The sequence below is a fragment of the Emydura macquarii genome, unplaced genomic scaffold (genome assembly GCF_026122565.2).
Source record: "Emydura macquarii macquarii isolate MOO-44397 ecotype Brisbane River unplaced genomic scaffold, CSIRO-AGI_Emac_v2 contig_629, whole genome shotgun sequence".
Lineage (NCBI taxonomy): Eukaryota > Metazoa > Chordata > Testudines > Chelidae > Emydura > Emydura macquarii.
Window position 1 is genome coordinate 6,067,614 of NW_027130766.1, and position 15,093 is coordinate 6,082,706.

Sequence of the window (15,093 nt, forward strand, 5' to 3'; positions counted from 1 at the left end):
TGGGGCTGTTGGGGGACTGGGGGACACGGGGGGCTGAGGAGGTTTAGGGGCTGGGCGCTGGAGGGACCTGGGTTGTGGGGACTGCGGGGTCTGGGGCTGGCACAGGGGGCCTGGCTCTGGGACGGGCAGGCGGTGCTGGGGGGGGGGGAGCGCCCCCCAAGCTTGGTGCCGGCGTGGAGGGCAGTAGTGGGGAGGCTGGCGGGGGAGGCGGGTATCGACGGCCCAGAGAGGCTGGTGCCTGAGATGCTGATGCCCTGCAGCCGGTTCTGTGGGGAGGTCGGTACCGTGGGGGTGGGCGTGGGGGGAGCTTGGTAGCGCAGAGTCTGGGGCACCTCAGAAGCCAGTGCTCTGGGGGGGAGAGTCTGGGATGGGGTCTGCTGGTACGTCAGCCGGGTGGCTGTGGGGAGGCTGGCCCCACAGAGGACACCTCGCTGCTGGTATGGCCGGGGTTTAGCTGTTGGCAGCGCGGGCACCGGGTGGGAGCCTGGCAGGGGGTGGTTGTGCGTTGGCTTAACCAGCTCTAGGAGGAGTTCGGCCAGTGGTCGCGGCCCCTCCGTCCTCGGCCGGCTCCCTGAACGTTTCCCTCAAACCTTCTTCTCCCGAGGGTTTTTTCCCTCAGCACAAGGACCAGCCGTGCCCACGCGTCTGAAACGTCCCCTTCGCTTTGTCTGCCCCCCCCCCCCCCCCCCCCCCCCCCCCCCCCCCCCCGACTCCAGCTTGCTCTGTGCTCCTAACCCCGACATCTCTGTGGAGAAAGGTCCGTGTCCCAAGCCATCCGGCTCCGCCGCGTAAAGTCAGGCAAGAAATCCTCAGGAACGTGCCTTGAGACAGAAGGCCCCTTTGGCTGGATGAGTTTTTGGTTTTGCTTTTAACTTTGCTGTCTGTGAGCGAATGCGGCTTTAAGCGGATCCCCCCGTCCCGTTGAGGTACGGGGCTAGATCCCTAGCTGAGATCCCCCTGGGTAGCTACGTTGACTTGAGAGCCCGTGCTGCCCGCATGCCCGCTGTGACTTGAAGTCACAGAAACGCAGGTGTTGCTAGACTAGAGCAGACCAGCGGTCAGTGGCGCTACGCCAGTTTATACCAGCTGGGGCTGTGGGTCCAGTTTGGGAAAAAATACAGCACAGAAAGTGGCATTGTTATTCCTGTGATCAACCCCGTGTATCTCACACCTTTTGACCACCTGCCCTCTGGCCGCTTGGGACTAGATCCTGCCATCTGCTGTGTGTCAGTTCCCTTGGGCTTCAGCGGAAGTGGGGAGTGCAGGATCGGGCCTCACTGTGAGTGATGCCTTCGACCCGGGCTCCTGCTGGTGAAGCTCTCATGCCACACCACAGCAGAGGCGCATTCTCGAAGATGCACCTTGCTCAAATGGTTTCTGCTGGGTATTACGCTGGAGCAAGCTAAAGGGGAGGGTGTGGGCAGAGAGTGCATGGGGTGGGGAGAGACTGAGAATGCATTGAGGCTCGCCCCTCCTAAAGCGTTTGGGGGAACCCTGCTTCTGCTGTCATCTGGGATATTTGGAAGGGTTGTTTGCAGAACAATGTCTGTGCCTCTTGCTGCGTTTGTCCAGATTCTTGTCTTTCTGGCTGGAGTTTGGTGCCCGGAATGGCTTTGAGACAGGAAACCAGACTGGCTCTTGGCAAGGGCTGGCCCAGCTCCTGTTGATTTCAGTGGAGGCTCTGCCTCCTCGCCCCAGGGTTGAATTTGGTCTGTGTTCCTTTGTTGCGAGTTGTTAAACTTGCCTTCTCTGTCCACAGAATGGGTCTAACGTAACCAGCTTCGCAGGATTAATTAACGTGTGCGCAATGCTTTGGGAATGAAAAGCGCTGTTCAGTATCAGTGTGATGTATTAACCATGGTTTCTGTTTAATGTATGTTAGGGGGGAGATTTTCCAGAGAGCCTGGGGGATTTAGGAGCCAAACTCCCATGGCTCTTTTGAGATCCCAGCCTTCGCCTTTATTCCACTGTTTCAGTTTTTGGTGCTGTTTGTCTTTGGTTCAGTCACGTAACGTCTCGCTGCCTCAGTTTCCCCGTCTGTAAAAAGGGGATACCGATGCTTGCCTGCCTTTTCAAAAGAGCTTTGAACCCTCCGATGAAAAGTGTCCTGTCAGTATATATCCTCGCTGCTGTTGCAAACTTCTTCGCAGCAGTGCCCTAAAAGTGCCCACAGAAACGACACCAGCGGAAGGCTGTTCACTGGTTCTCGTGTACCTGCCTCGGCTTTTCCCCATGTACAATAGCTACTCTGCAGATGCTGAGTTTCTGAGCAGGTGTTTATACTGTGAACTTGAAATACCAGCAGGGCCTTTGCCTGACCCTGCTGGAGCAACCTGGGCCTGCGAGTTTGAAACCAAGCACTGGGCCCTGCCGTGCGGCTCACAGGTGCTGTGCCGAGGTGACTTAAAAGCCGGACTCCAAGACGTTCTGAGCAGGCTCAGTCCTGCCTGGCACTTATGCCTCTCTGAGAAAACCCTGCTGTTTACGATTTGAACGTTTAACCCAGGGAGCAGATTGTGCAGTATGTCCTGGCACTCGGGTCCTGTGGTGAGTTTGAATTCTGGCGTTTCTGCGTTGCTTGGGGTTTGAATCCTGCCTCATGTAGAGTGACGGGTTGCAACTTCGGGGGTTTGGTGCAGCGCTATGATTTTGAATGCTGTCTTCTGTGCTCTGTTTATGAGCTGGAATCTGGACTGTGCTTCTCCCCAGAAGCGCACAAACATACCATAGGTGTTTTTTTTTTTTTTTACACAAAAGATTTTGGGTGATTTTTAGAGCCCTCAAAACCGAAGGAAGAATAATAATGCCCAGCTTTTCATCAGTAGGTCTTAAAGCACTTTACGAAGGAGGTTAGTATCATTATCCCCATTTTACAGATGGGGAAACTGAGGCACGGGGCAGTGATGTGACTTGCCCAAGGTCACCCAGCAGGCCAGTGGCAGAGCTGGGACTATGTCTCTTGAATCCCAATCTGGTGGGCTCTCTTCTAGGCCACACTGTCTCCCTTAGCATCTAGAGGCAGCTGAAACCTAATTCAGTAGCATCAAACACATGGAAAACAAACTATTATTTACCATGAGACTAAGAACAGGTCGTGGCAAAAGACGACAGACGTGTGGTCCGTGTGTATGTTTGCCGCCTTAGATGTGTAAGGACAGGTGAAATTTCTTTGCTTAGAATAGATTCTCAACCTTAATTGTGTCCCAGCACTGAAATTGGCTGAGTGAGGCTAACCTGCGTGTGGTAGTGTTGCTCTGCATGAATATTTACTACGGTTCATTAGCCTGGAACTAGTCTGCCGGCCTCGCAAAACCTACCAGTGCATCCTTCTGGAGTAAGGCCTTACCCTCATGCAAGACAAAGCGTAGGCTATTGGGACAGTGGGAGTGGAAGAGAAAAAGAGGGCAGAGAGCGTCTCTTCTCTGTTCCTTCATTATCCCGATGCACTGATCCGGTAGCCAAACAGGATTCCATCCGAGTGATTCCTAGTCTGGTAGTCGAGCCTGTTTAACATGCTTTATTGTGTGCTGTTGGGTGTGGCCTGCCAGTCTGGGGCATGGGCACATCCCTAGAATCTCTGCGCATATGCTGCCTCCAGCAGCAAGTGGTGCAGGGTGTGTGTGCGCGCCTGGAACATAACTGAATGTGTGGGGGACTGGAGCTTCAGAAGGGGAAAGTGAAATTTATTAGAAACAACAGTGAAACTGACCAGTCTATTTTCCCCTCCTTGTTAGGGGGGGTGAAATAAAAAAAAGAAAAGAAAAGGAAAGAAACAACATATATGGAGAGAGAGGAATTAGACTTTAAGCATCCTTTTGCTGTCAGTGATCACACTGCTTGGAAATGTTTTACCTGCTATTGCTGCGGATAACACCCGTGCGCACTGCTTCGTGCCTATGGACACCTGTGCCTTTATGGATCCTCCTTACAATCTGTGGGGCCACTGTGGGTTCATGGAGCAGCTTACAGGATTGGAGCCCGCGGCTACATATGAAAGAGATTAGATAAGAAAATATTTCTTGTGTGTCCCCTCCGCCCCCCACTTAGAATCAGTTTCTTTTTGTCCCCTCTATAGCCAGCTAGCTAGTCAGGCTTTCACACAGTCATGGGAGAGAAATTTGAAAAAGAAACGTAGGAAGAGGTGATTGTAGAAGCACAAACATCAACAAGGGGACACGGGAGTAGATGTATTATGCTAAATTGATTTTTTTAAAGATTTAAAAAAAAATGATTTTATGTTGATGTTGTCCCATTAATAAACGAAGAGGTCACCTGTAACAGAGACGGGGATCCAGTTTGAAGAGAGAGAGCTGTGAGCCAAGGTTTTCAAACCTGTGTGCTTAAAATTGGGCACCCGACTCTATCTTTACATCACCTGAATAAGGACCTGTAGTCTCTGTGGCTTGTGAGAGCTGAATGACCTCTGAAAATCAAGCCGCTTGCATGTCCAAGGACGCGTTTAGGTGTCTTACGCGAATTTCATCAGTTTGAAAATATTGGCCATCTCTTTAACCTGACAGTGTTCTTTCAGAAACCTTGATTGCTTCCCAAATGGCTCTCTTTCTTTTGCGACAGACATCAGAAGTGATTCCGTCCATGATACAGGCTGGTTACTTGCAGAATTTGTATAAAAACTCCTCCACTTTTCCTCGTCAGCGGTACAGAAAAAAACCCCACCTCTGAGGAGTTTGATGGTATGGAGCCATGGCATGTAGTTCTGCTCCCTCGAGCACTGCGTAGATGGGGACTGGAGAGGGGTTAGTGGTGCTTCAGTCTAGCGGACTGTTTGGAGGAAGAAGGCGAGGGAATATCAAAGGAAGTAAAGTCTCTGTGAATGGGGGTCTGCTGGGGAAGCTCGCTGCCTGTGTGGAGCAGTGTAATTGATCTGGGTCTGTGGGTGAACGCTTTGATACTGGTTGCCTTTGAAATGAGAAGTCTCCGTCTCCCTTTCTCCCTGCCTGGACGACACGTCTTTGATGGGGAATTTTCTGTGCAACGCGATATTTGGATCAGTGGTTCCCAACCTTTTTGGGCACCTGCACCAGTTAAATATACAAAGGCCTCGTCTGCACTGAGGATTTGCTCTAGTAACAGCCATCAGTGGCTGGGCCCTAACACAGCTGCGTTGATGCAAAATGTAGACCAGAAAAGGTGCAGCTTACCCTGGTGCAGATTGCGGCTTGGCTTTTCCTGTGGGGTTGATGTTTGGGCTCAGGATGGAGCCCGGGCTCTAGGACCCTGCAAGGTGGGAGGGTCCCAGAGCCTATCTCTACATAGCCTTAGCCCCCTGTCCCTGAGTCAGCTGGCACGGGTGTCTAATTGCAGTGTAGACACACCCTCATGGGAGGTGTGTCATTGTGCCAGAGGCTCATGGGTGAGATGGGAGTGGATCCAAGTTCGAAAAGTCAGAGTCGCCAGTACTGGTGCGTGTATGATGACTGTCCTCGTGGACAGCACGCCAAGGATTGAACTGCGGGGACCATCAGAGCTAGAAACAGGAGCTGCTACAGGTTCAGTTAAACAGCCAAGATTGTAGCTGGGGCTCTCTACCCGTTACGTCTCCTCGGTGGATCCAGCACCTGTAACACACACGCCCCAGGGGATTATCTGTGTACCGCTGCTTTAGGCCTTGACGCTGCAGATCTCGTCCAGGGGCTGGTCTCCTGGTTCCACGCCGACTGGGGCTGTGATAACGGAATGAGACTCGGGCGTTGTTCAGCAGGATGCAGCGGGGGGCTGACACCTGAGTGAAGGGAAAATTGGAGCTAGGAGTTAGGAAAAGCTTCCTGACAGGCAGGCTGTGAACTAATCTCCCAGGGGAAGTGACGGAAACCCCAGGACTTGAGTCATTTAAACTTAGACATGACGAAACTCCAGTGTCTGTGGTGCTGAGCACAGTCCTGCACTCCTCCTAAGGGGATGGGTTTGGTGACCTGCCCGGGGTTTTACGTCTGTCATGTCCACGGCCAGGATGGTCTTGCTCCGGAGAATGGGCTTATGAGTGTGTGGCAGCGACACCCCGACTGTTCTACCTGCAGCAGCTGTAAGAGCCGGGAGTCTCTGGGGGAGGCATTTCCCATTGTCGGGGCTCAGGGTCTCATAGCTCTGCTGAACTTGTTTCACGGCAATAATCCCCCCAGGATCCTGCTGGTCAGCGGAGTTCCCTTTGAGAACCAGGCTGTTAGGACCTGCCCTGTGTGCAGATCCCTTGGAGAGGACAACTTTAAACCAGGCTTCCCTCCTCTCATTTGGCTGACGAGGGTTCCCAATCCAGTACACCTGCCCAGGCAGACTAGCCCCACCCCTGCCACCTTAATTAAGATATTTAAAAATGAGAATCAGATCAAAGCTACTTGCAGTGAATTCACACGGCAACACCTGCCGTGGCTGGGTGTGTGTGGGGGGGATCCTTTGGCTTGACAGCTTGAAAACACACCCAAGAGGCTGTGGGGTGACTAGGTGTAACTGCTCACGTGGTACTGACCTGTCGGCTGTGCTTTGACCTGGGGCATTTCTTGGGTCTGAGAGTCAAAAGAAGCACGTGGTGGAAGGGGGGAAGGCGTAACAGTGGTGCTCTTCATAGGCCTGTGCGTGGGGAGGTATCTGGGGGGGTGGGAAAGGGAAGTGCAGCCTTGTTGTGACAATTGCCCTATTGTGGTTCCGTAGCCGAGTACATTTTCTTGCAGTCAGGCCTGGCAGGAAGGATTCACCGCAGCCCCGGTGACCGGCCCGGATCCCTATCTGATGTACATCGGCGTGGCCCCATTGACTTCACTGAGCCAATGCTGCTTTACACCAGCTAGGGATCTGGCAGCTCAGATGTGCCAAGATTATTTTTAAACTCCGGAATCATATTGAAAAGAGAAACAGAGAGAGAGAGTTCAACACGGGCCTCAAGTTTTTGATTATAAATGTGTGTGGGCTGAAGAAAAATGTTAGCCGCTCGTAAGCTATGGAAAACATGTGGTGGGCACCATCTGCACAGGAGATTCGCCGCCTAGTGCCACAGATCTGCCCTCCCTCTGGCCTCCGGCCATAGCTCAAAGGAGAGAGGAACTTTTCTGAGCTGCCTTGGCCTAAAGGAGACCAGGATGGGGCCTGGAATTTCCCATTGCATCAGCTTGACTGCAGGAGTGCGTCTGTTTCCAATGCACTTCGTGATCCCACCCACTCCCGGTTTCCATGCTGCGGCGTAGACCGGAGCGAGGCCTTGGAAATCCCGCTCTGCTCTGTGTTTCCAGTGGATGGTGAGCTGGGCCTCTTCCTGCGTGAGACGCTCCCTGCCCTGTGCCCTGTAATCCTCCAGGGAAATCCTGCTCCGGAGGCTGAATTTGAGTGGTGCAATGGAGAGCAGCAGCCCGATGGTGTGAAAGATCCATTAATCTCCCAGCGAACTGTGGGACAGAGTCGCAGAGCTGCAGCTGTAACCTTCATTCAGCTACATAGAGTTTCATTGTGAAACTACAGCCCTCTTATCTCATGGCCTAGAATCCGGGGCACCAGCTGTTCTCAGCCCATTCTTTGCTGCCCAGCCAAGCCTTGATTCTGCTCCTGGAACCTTCATTTATCCGAGTAGCCCCGGTGGAGTCAAAGCGACCCTTTGAGCAACTAAGGACTGCTGGTCGATTGTCCAGCTGCGGGCTGGAGAGCGTGGTGTGTCCCCCACCCCCTTCCCTGTCCTTGAGAGGGGGCAGGGAATGGAGGTCAGCCTTCCCCTGACCTTGCTGGTTAGGATTTCCCGCCAGCAGTGCTGGGGCCAAACGGGAGCACAGCGCGAGGTGCCTGTCCCGGCTGTCAGAGGAAATGGCTCATTGTTAGCCCTGCTTCGCCAAAAACGAGGCCAGCTTCTATTTGAGGGTTTCCACGGGAAAAACAGGAAACAGAATCCTGTTACTCTTCTAGGGCCTGCTGCTGATCATGCTGGTTTTAGGACAGCTTGGAGGAGTTGGAGGAAGCGCGTAGCCACGCCAGCAGGCCTCCTTCCTCCATTTCTCGAAGGCACCGTCCTGCTTCCTCTCATGCTGAGAGAGAAACTCCCTCTTGGGCTCCGTGTAGCTCAGGGCCTCCCCATCTCTGCGATCTGAAAGGAGGCCGCCGGGGGGGGGGGGGGGGGAGCTTTTCTGAGTGAGAAAGAGGGAGGAGGCCATCTGTCCAACAAGGGAGCACACACCTTCCTTGTCAAAAGCGATCAGTGATTTGGAGTGCCTGACTTGAGACCCTGGAGAATCAGGCTCCTTTAAGGATCATTTTTGAAACAAACGATCTGCTCTTACACGTAGTAGCACGCTTTTCCAGCACCTTTCGTCCTGCTGGATGCCAGCGTGCTTCACCAGCTACCTGTGCTGAAATGCAGCTGCTTCTGGGGTGGAGTTCTGCAGACAGGACGCAAGCCAGGGCGGGGAGCTTTGGCCAGAGGCACTGGGAGAAGTTTCTCTCCTTAGGACAGAAGAATCAGGACCACAGTTGTGCCTGGCACTGAAGCACCCTGGCACCTTGCTGAAGCCTCTGGTCGCTGCTCAGCTTCATTTGTGCCAGGGCTGAGCTCTGGCCACCTCTAGGCTTGGCAGTTCATAGCCCCAGCACCTCTGGGCTCGCTGCATCAGTTATCAGTGTAAAACACATTGCTTGAGCCCCGGGCACCTCTTTCATTACAAATTAAGCACCGGAAGAGCACCACCTGCTAAATCACCAGCATCACTTCTTGCAGCACCCTGGTGTTGCGCTGGAGGCTCCCCTTCCAGTACTGACCCGGCATAGCCTGGAAGATCTGACAAGGTCACAGCCTAGAGAAGCATGCGATGGGAGCCTTTATCTCCCTTTCTAAGTGTTTCCGCTGTTGGTGCGTATGTTTAAGATGTGTCGCATAGACCAGGTTGCAATTACTGATTCTCTTGCCTCCTTGTAACCCCGTAGGGTCCCCCCAGCAAGGACTGGTGAAGGGGAGAAAGACGCTCATTCAGTTTGCAGCCACCTGTGTTCACCGCGACGCTCTCCACTGAGCAGAGCAGCTTCTCTGCGGGGCCTGATCCAGAAGCCCTTTGGAACAAGGACTGCCATTGAGTCCGGTGGGTCAGGCCCTGGGAGAACATCAGCGCATGAAATAGGGCTGCCAGTTAAAGGGAGGCAGGCAACGTGCAATCACACCTGTGCCTGAAACTACTGCTCTTGCTCCGAAGGACACCTCAAATGGTTCTCCCGGAGAGAGAGTCGGGAATGAGAGATTCTTTTGGTCCGTTTTCTGGCTGTTTACTCCGAGCACTTGACAGCACTTTGTGTGTTTAAATAACAGATACGGAGCTGGCTGAAGGAAGTGCCAGCTATTGCCATCTGCCTCTCAGCTCTGCCAGGAAGGCTGGCCTGGGACTTCAGAGAGACATGTTCAATTCCTGCCTCTGCCACAGACCCCCCGCAGCCCCTCCCGGGATGACCTTGGACAAGTCACTTAATTTCTCCCTGCCTCTGGTTCTCACCTGTACAATGGGGATAATAATCCTTCTTTTGTTGATCTGTTTAGATTGGAAGCTCTCAGGGGCTGGGCCTCTCTCACTCAGGGTATGTCTACCCTGCAGGGGAAGGCGGTAGACGTAGCCGTGTGAGCTTTAATCTAGCTCCCCGTGGTAACAAAAGTAGTATAGATATGGCAGTACAGGCTTCCGCACGGGCTAGCAACCAGAGTACGGACTGGGTCCCCCGTGGGCTTGTGTTAGCACCACCAGGCCTATCCCTGCTACAATCACACCTTGCAGAGCAGACGTGCCATGTGTGTCTGTACAGCACCTAGCGCAATGGCACCTTGATCTTGGTGGAGGCCTCTAGATGCTAGTGTGATACACCTTGTTGCTCTCCTTGTGAGTTGCCTGGTGTCACACAGGCCACGTGGCCGAGGTGCGTTGCAAGGTTTGTGTCGCTTGGCACGTGAGTGCTGTCCCCGGCTGGGGGCGGAGAGGTATGTTAGAAAGAATCCACGTGGCCCAGCGTTCCCTCCCATCACACGCAGGCTCGCATGGTTGTGCTGCAGAGGTGGAGTTGCTCCCAGCCAGCTGCAGTTTCTGCTCATCAAGGCCTCATTCTCGACCAAGCCACCCCCGCCTTCCCCTTCTTGCAGAGCCTGATGGGGAATGGCAGGCAGGCAGGGCTATAAATTAACACATTGTATTCACGGGTCAGAGAGCTCAGCACTGAGGAATGCGTGACAGCGTGAGTGACATGTGCAAGTCCATTATTAGCACTAAACAATCAGCCGGCAGCCCCGCGTCTGCCCCATGCTTCGTTAATTAGCAGGAAGACGGCCGTTTAAAATAGCCAGCGCTGCTTTTCCTTGCTCCGGGGGCGCAGAGGGAAAAAACGCTGCTTCCTGGCTCTTCCGCTATAGAGGCAGGGTGGCCAGGTCGGAAACTTCAGCCCCTGACGTGGGGCAATGGGGGAAGCTCCCGGGAAGGAGAACTGCGGTGGGACGCAGCACTCAGGTATCACGTGTCGTTACTTTCCCCTCCTCCTCGTAGAGGAATCCTCGGATGCACGCCGGAGAGCGGAGAGATTTGTCCAGCATGAAGCCAGGATTGTTTATCAGCGAGGGCAGGGGTTAAGTGCAGTGTGCTGGAGCTGTTAGCAGGTTACTTCTGTTAGCATGAGCCTATTTCCTTGCATGTGGTGCTGGCTAGTTCTGCCCTGTCTCAGGGAAGGCGGAGGGAGGTCGTGGGTTAGTTACCTGCATCTAGTTTTTGGAATTTGGTATGTTTCATAAAAAAAAGGAAGCCAGAGAGGCCTCTGGAAATCAACGGGGTGCAGCTTTGGTGCACCCCAATAGGATCTTCTTGCCCTGGTTTGGGGAGCACGATGCAGTAGCTGGGGGCAAGGACAGCACCCATCCAGGCTGCGTGGCTCTGGGCTTGTCTAGAAACACGCACCAATGGAACATCAATACGGTTACATAAGTGCAAAGCCACGCAACAGCCCATGCAACACGGGGCTTATTCGGATGTCACTTGTCCTGGCAACTTACAGGGGAAGTCCTGCAGTAGCGCATGTCTACTTTCTGGGCACTAGAGTGGTATAGCTGCTGTCTTGCTGCTGCAGTGCCCTGGTGGAGATGCTGCCGACGCTGATGGAAGGGGTTTTGGAGGAATTGTTCCATCGATTTATCTGCGCCTCTACCAGGAGTTAGGTCAGCTTAATGATGGAGCTCAGGGGTGCGAATTTTTCATACCCCGTGAGCAACATAGCTAGGTCAATCTAAATGTGAAGGGCAGACCAGGGCAGCATAGCTGTATTGCTGTCACTACAGTGATACAGCCCCCCTACCCCAGTTTAGACAGGGCCATATTCCCTCCGTGTGTGGCAGAACCTGGGATGGTTCTGTGAGCTGGGATTTCAGCTCCCAGGGCTGGTGAGATGCAGCAAGCCATCCCTGGATTGGAGAAGGTTTCACGGTCAATGGGACAGCTCTTTTCAGGAAAGGTCAGGAAATGGGACGGCGCTTTCAGCCCAGATTCCCAATTTCTCTTGATGCTCTGCCAGTGAGCCCTGGACAAGCAGTTGGGGCGAGCCTCTGGTGAGCAGGGAGCTGTTGCTCTTAAACATGAAAGGAACGAAAGCACAGCTGAGCCGAAGTTGACATTCAAAGCGTTGAGGCTGCCAAGAGAGATATTAGTTTGGTCATGATGCAAATGAACAGGGAGCGGAGCCAAACAGGAATGCAGCCTTAGCTGACAGAGAAGCAGTAAACGAGTCGCTGTCAAGATAAAAGTTTTGTCTTTTAAAAGAACAAAGCAACTTCCTTCCCTGCGTTAATACCCCAACCGGAGCTGAAAGAATGTCAGAAATCCAGCCTGCTTCTCCTTTTTGCTGCTCTGTTTGCCTTTTGCTTTGGTCTCAGTGTGGACTGGTCAGTTTCATGCACTGTTTCAGTGCCTCCAATCTAGCTTGGTCAATTCCAGCTTCAGGTTGTCCTGGTCCAGTATGTTGCTGTCTGAGTTACGGGTTTCTCTTTGTATAAGGGAAAAATGGCCTAAAGAAAATGGACTCAGCCCCTATCACCAATCGATCCCGTCCTGCAGGGGTCTCAATGACAGGTGAAAGATTTTAATGGACGATGGAGACTCAACTTCTCTCTTACCTAAAAGAGTAGTTACCCACAACCCCTGCTGTGACGTGTTGCACAAGGCATTGAAAGGAAGCATGGGCTTGTTGAGACACCGGATTGGAATTCAGGTGACTTGCCTTCAATTCCCATCTTTGCCACTGACTTCCTGTGTGACGTGGGCAAGTCACTTAATCTCTTTGTGCCTCAGTTCCCCATCTGTACAATGAGCATAATTATCTTTCCTTTGTCTCTTCAGATTGTAAACTCTTCAGGGCAGGGACCCTCTGTCACTGTGTGCAATGCCCAGCTGGAATGGGGCACTGATCTCTGGTCATAGTGTAATTCAAATAACATTGGAGGAGCTGCCTGCACTCATGGTAAAGGGCTTTCATCTCCAGAACTGTCAGCCTAGCATCTTTCAGCAGCACCCAGATTGCGTTTTCTTTGTTTAATCTCCCTTCCTTCACCAGGATTAGAATTTTGGATTTCCTGGTTGCCAGCCCTGTGTCTATATGGCAGGGCTTCCTCCCCAGCTCTCCTGTTTCCGGGTATCCCACGAGGTGTGATGGGGAATCCGGGATGCCATGTGCTCGCATTGTAAGGGACTGAGTCAATATTTGACTGCAGTTGTTAATTGGGTGTTTATAGCCGGTGAGCTGCCTCTGGGCCCTGATGAGAACGCGGATATGCAAATCAAGCAAACCTGCAGGTTCCATTCATGTCATGCTCATTAGCAGAGCGTGTGGGGCTAAGAAGTAGCCACTCCATTGCTAGTTAACCCTGTTAACAGTCTGGAATGCTCCGTACCTACTTAGCAGCAAACCCCAGTTCCAGTGCGTTTCCTTGAGGGGCTCCTGTCTGACTGTTGATCCGGCTTAGCTCTTGTGGGCTGACAGGTGTTTTAGGCCCAAACCTCAGAGGTATTTAGGTGTGGGTTTCACTGGACGTTAGGAGCCTAAAGGAGAGCGGGATCCCCCGTGGCTCTGGGAAGAGAGGCGCTGTTTTAGGAGAGTTTGGCTAACACTGAGTTAGGGGTCCCATTGGAGGGTCTGTCTGTCCACACTGCAACAAGAGGTGTGAACGCAGCACGTGTAGACACGTCCGAGCTCACTTTAATCTCGCTGCTCGGGTACTAACGGCGGTTCAGACTTCAGTGCGGGTTAGCCACGCGAGCGAGTGCCCTGGGCCCCCGGTGGGCTCGTATAACCCACGCGGTCACGCCTTCACTGCTGTTCCTAGCCACCCTCACTACATCAGAGCTAGCTCAGGTGTGTCTGCGTGTGGTGTAGTCACATCGCTGACTGAAGGGTGGACAGACCCTGCAGCGGGGACATGGCTTCACCCCTTGTCTAGATGCACCAAGTTAACTATGTGGGCTTAGATCCTGCTTTAGTTAGGTCGGGTGGAAGCTCTGTCATGGGGCCAGGATTTCACTGGAGGTCTCTGTCACCCAGGGCTGCTTCGCTCTTTGCCTCCTATCACTCCCATGTGGCTCTCTGGCCTCTTCTCCTGTAGCCCCTGCTTTCTGGGTGTGTATAAATGCATCTCTGAGGTGTTAGCAAACGAAACCGCCCTTTCCTAAGCAGTGTGCCCTGTCTCTGTCCCTGCCTTGTCTCTTAGTTTGCTGTGCCAATCTCTCCTCCCTCCCATCCGCTGCCTGGTTTGGAGCAGTGCCCTTCTCCCTGCCCTCTCAGTGTAGCTTCCCCACTGGGTGCCAGCTGTGTTTTCCCTGAGCCTGCGGTGTGGAAGTCGGGGGACCCCAGGAGTCGCTGTTCTGCTGTGAAGAGGTGTAATTAGGGGGGACCCGCATGCTAGCTGTTAATAAATAAACCATTTCCCCGATTCACTCTGAGCTGCAAAGCTCTTTAACTGTGTTGTTGGTTAAAGAGAATTAAAATGCTTTCTCGCGCTGGGCGCTGATCTCCCTGACTGGGCTGCCGCCAAGTGCTTGCCTCTCTCCGCATGACTCTCGCCCAGTCCGGGTTGTGAGATGGGAGGACACACACACACACAGCGCCAGGCCACTTTGTGAGATGGGTGTGTCCGTGAGCCCTTCCGAACTCCGGCAGAGGCTGCAGACAGCAGAGCCGGGTGCACTGCAGAGCATAGGAAGAGTTTTGATAGGTGCTCTTAAAACTTCGACTAGGGTGAATTGCAGGCGCCGTTCCTCGACGCGATGGCCTTCTAATTCAGATCTGAGAAGCTGCGTTTGTTTTTAGCTGGCTGGCCAGATCGCTGCTGCTTTCTCTCCCGGAGGCTCTGTGAAAGGTCACGGGACCTGATCTGAAACGCAGGCTCTCCAGCGACTGGGTCGCTGCTATAAAAATCTCCACAAGACCTGTTGCTATCTGTGGCTGTAGTGGCCAATAGTGGACTTGACCTAGCCATACCCTCCTTCCCAAAAGGAGAGGGAGCATGCGGGGATGGTGGCGAGGCAGCCCATAGCGCCTCCTGTGGGCCAGATGCTGCTGACTGATTGCGAAAGGCAGCCTGTGGTCACGCTGTCACCCTCCCAGCAGAGGTGATTGACTGGAGGTTTCCAGTGCTGTCAATGAGCAATTTCCATTTGTCTGTCCTGGGAAGATTCTCCCCCAGAAGTAACAGTAGGTGCGTGTGTGTGCGTGGGGCGTTAGGGTTAGAAGTGGCTGAAAATCTTCTGCTGGAAGTGTTTTCCTTGGAAAATGCTGCTTGGACAAAACGGAAACATTTTGTCATTTCGTTTCGATGTCACCGGCGTTTTTGCAGGGAATTATTGATCTGTTACATTTCCGCTTGAATATTGTCTTTTCTACCTAGGCGACATGATAAAGTGGAAATGAAACGTTTCTTGCAGGGGAATGTCCTCCGAGTGTTTCATTTCACGACAAATTCTGGGGTTCTGACCTCCTTTTGAAATCTTGGATTTCCTGCGGGACAGAAATCCCCAATTTTCACCTGCTTTAGTTAGGACTTCGCCTAAATGGCTCTGCAGATGGGGCCAGCTACGCCCGGGGTGCCACAAAAGCCAGGCA

General features: G+C 53.1%; 1 protein-coding gene across 5 annotated transcripts in view; it reads left to right on the top strand.

Annotated features, from left to right (window-relative positions):
• The window catches only part of ARHGAP23 (Rho GTPase activating protein 23), a 110,630-nt gene that overhangs the window by 20,076 nt on the left and 75,461 nt on the right, over positions 1-15,093 (top strand). The gene's annotated exons all lie outside the window — the stretch shown is intronic.